The sequence below is a fragment of the Ixodes scapularis genome, unplaced genomic scaffold (assembly GCF_016920785.2).
Source record: "Ixodes scapularis isolate PalLabHiFi unplaced genomic scaffold, ASM1692078v2 ptg000225l_1___fragment_3__unscaffolded, whole genome shotgun sequence".
Classification (NCBI taxonomy): domain Eukaryota; kingdom Metazoa; phylum Arthropoda; class Arachnida; order Ixodida; family Ixodidae; genus Ixodes; species Ixodes scapularis.
Window position 1 is genome coordinate 390830 of NW_024609942.1, and position 3685 is coordinate 394514.

The window sequence follows — 3685 nt, forward strand, 5'->3', positions numbered from 1 at the left end:
GCTCAAGGCTGGAATGCGCTAGCGAAGTGTGTGCTTGCTTCTGTCAAACTATAATCCATTGTATGACACTCTCAAAGCTGCTGGCTGTAGCCCCAGTCTTGGTTTAGGGTTTGATTTACACGCGCTCTCTTGGAAATGAAATTATGCGCGCTCGAGTCGATATTATTGACAGCGTGAAGTATAAACCGAATGTAAACGATTTTGCGAGCGACGAGAAAAGCGACGGCGACCCGCTTCCCTGACGCTCGGTCACTCGCGCGACGACTTAAGCCGCATGAAAGCGGAACGATGTTTTCTAGAAATCCCAAAACCGAGTGACGCGACGAGCGATAGTAAGAAATCTTCGTAACCCCCATGAAAATGGTTAATGCCATTTGAAAGTCATATTATTGCCAAATGGCAACAGCTGTTTACAAATAGTCAATCAGCAGGCAACAGATGTTGATCGTCATTGAGACGTCACCCTGCTGACCCGGATAGCCATTTCGCCACCGTCAACTTTTTGCCGTTCTATTGGTTATTGTCGGTGTATCATCAGTGTATCTACATGTTAACGTTAAATGGTTAAAGGAGGCAATCAAAGGACTATACATTTTATAGTCTTTTGACTGCCTCCAATAGCCAATTAGCATTAGCATGGAGATACACTGGCAATGCACCGACAATAACCAATAGAACGGCAAAAAGTTGACGGTGGCGAAATGGCTATCCGGGTCAACAAGATGACATCTCAATGACGATTAACATCTGTTGCCTGCTGATTGACTGCTCTTAAACACCTGCTGCCATTTGGCAATAATACAAAATGGCATCAACCATTTTTATAAGGGCATAATTATCACATAGACGTCATTTGATCGAATTTCGTGACCATTTCGCCATTGTCAACCCCTCGTAAACTTTAAGCTGGCCAGCCGAAAAACTGCAATAGTTTACATGGCCTACCATTGATTCCATGCCTGATACACATAGTGCCGGCTTGCAATATGGGAAGAAAACAAAGATTGAAGGACAATTTAAAGACCCAAAATTTATTTATCACAATGTCATTAAAATGACGTGTTTTTTTTCAAGACTAAGTTAATCACCCAAATGTAAACGATGAGTAAAAAAATAACCTTTCCTTGCTTCCTGACATGTCTGTAAGGTGTCAGCTGAAAGAAGAAAAACATTATAAATTAAGTGGGCATATAACCAGAAATATTCTTGCAGCACATTCAAAAATATGCACAGAAGAACCTTGCTCACATGTTTTCTCGGCTGTTATGTTCACGGAAACCGGTCCTATCGAACGTCCAAAAGTATATATGTGTTAGAATTACAGGCTTCATGAATTTCCTTCTTGGTTCTTATGCCCAAACACTGCCACTCAAGGTGGCCGGCATGACTACTAGGAACACATACCCTGTTCCTTTTGCTTTACTCCCTTTATTTTACCTCCTTGCCTCTCTGCACTGTGTTTCTTGCTTGGTCCTGTATGACAATAAGAGATTCAGGCTCTCACGACACCCCATTTTTCTTTACCACCTCCATGCCACCATGTTCAAGCAGTGCTGATTGCATCAAGCCCCACTGCTTTGATGTGGCGTGCAGGGTGCAGTGATTTGTTTGAGGCAGCTGTGGTTTAGCTCGATGGGCTCAGAATTTTTGCATCCTCATATTTCAATATTTTTTTAACTGCAACTATAGACAACGCATCACTGCGATGGCGCGGCTGTCGGCACGGCACATGTACACACATGTCTGCTCACACGAATCTAGTTCCTGCGTATGCAGTGCCCATAGCTGCTGTGGGCAAACACAAGCTTGTCTGTAAACAGTGTGTTACTTATAGTTCAACCACAATTTTAAGAAGTGTTGAAAAAATTGTTAACATTTAAAATAAGGCAATCTTTTTTACAGCCATAAAAAGCTAAGGTAAGATAAACAGAGAATACAGCTTCCTGAAACATCTATAGCTATCCCAAGGGCATTATCAGTTGTTACATCTTCGCTCATGTCATGATCCTTTATTGTGACTGCATAAAGATGCAGCAGCAGGGTTCTACTGTATTTCACACAATGTTTGAATGTGCGATAGCTTTGACTTCCACAACACATCAGCCAACCACAGGTTGTCAAAATGTCAACTCCACAATGATGTAATAAGTATGAATACAATAATAATCCCTGGAAAAGGGGTACAAGGGGGAGAAAGGTCAAAGAGGAATCTCCTTTGTCCCCTTGTTCCCCATTTTATTTGATGTGATTATTATCATCATTCTTGTCTCGAATAAAAGGGTCTACTCGTGTCTCTTAAGAGAGGGAAGCAGCTTACCTGAAAGAGCATAGCGCCCCCGGGACAGAAATCGAGAGGCTGTCCTCGACTTGCATCCCCACATTGCTGTACTTCGTGAAGGTGCGAGCTGAAAGAGCAAATGAGAATTGCAATTTAAAATGATAATAGCCCCTAGAAAGCTACACTCAAGTATTGGTACCCTTTTCCTCATTGTCCAGTTCTGCCAAAACAGTCATTCATCCATTTGGATGGTGAAATTCGTTCATGCGCATGCAGCTTGTGGGCACTGCCATGTTGTTATTGCGTCATTACTTGAATTTAATGTAAATATTCACTTCACCTTAGACAAAGATTTATCTATTACTTTTGATAAGATCTTTGGATGCTTGCCAATTTTAACAGCAGCCTGGGGGGCGCACTCATAGATGCACCACTCTTCAATCAGTTTGGGGAGTGTGTCTATAAACGCTCACTCTTTTTATCGTACGGGAGGAAGCACCATCTATCCCCTAACATCGGAAATAATTTTCCTTTAGAAATTAAAGCTATGATGGTAGCACAAGAAAAGTTTCGTACAAAAAAATATAGGCAAAATAGGGACAAAAAAATTTTTTTTTGGTCATGGGTCCCCAGTCAAGGGGTCAAGAAATAGATTAATCTCGTGTGTTAACATTTTTTTCAAAGCAAAAACATGACAGGACTATGTTATCAATTGTATAGCTCTTTTTACTGTGGTCATAATGAGGTGGCATAGCCTTTGTCATTTGGCCAATAATGTTCAACAAACACAAAACTAAAACAAAAATTCTCGCAGACCAAGAGCCATTACTACATGCAGTGCAAGTTTTGAGGGTAAACATTTTGGCAGAGGCCTGCCTGGTCGGGAGAAAGCTTAAAAACTCAAAAACATCCGTCCACACACCCGCATCTGTGTTCCCTACATAAAGGGGACTAGCGAAGCGCTGTCATGTATGCTGGTAAAAGAAAGTATTCAGGTGTCCCACAAACCGGTATCAACACTTTGACGTATGATGCTGCGAATTAAAGGTCATCCCTCGAAACAAAGAGCGCAGGGCATTGTATATTCAAGTCCATGCCACCTACATTGGAAAAAAAAGAACTTCCCAGAAAGAATTCAACAACACAAAAACAACTGCAAATTCGACCACGAGCGCAGCGCTGTTGCAGAGCACTGTGAGGACAATGAATATCGCATCAACTTTGCCAACACCCTCATAAATGTTGAGACAAACTTCTGCCAGCAGCTTTTAGAGCGCAGCTCTTAGGGGCCCGTTTCCACCCTGAGCGGCGTCGGCGTCGCCGTCGGCGTAACCGCGCCCCTCCCTCTCCTCCTCCTCTTCCCCTCCTTCTCCTCCTCCCCTCATTGTGTAGTATGGTCCGGGCGGG

General features: G+C 42.7%; 1 long non-coding RNA gene across 1 annotated transcript; it reads right to left on the reverse strand.

Annotated features, from left to right (window-relative positions):
- Positions 1–1010: 1010 nt before the first annotated feature.
- On the reverse strand, positions 1011–1862 carry LOC121833976. Its single transcript, XR_006076969.1, has 2 exons — positions 1249–1862; positions 1011–1154 (listed from the first exon to the last, which is right to left on the reverse strand). It is a non-coding gene; the product is annotated as an uncharacterized LOC121833976 (long non-coding RNA).
- Positions 1863–3685: the final 1823 nt, after the last annotated feature.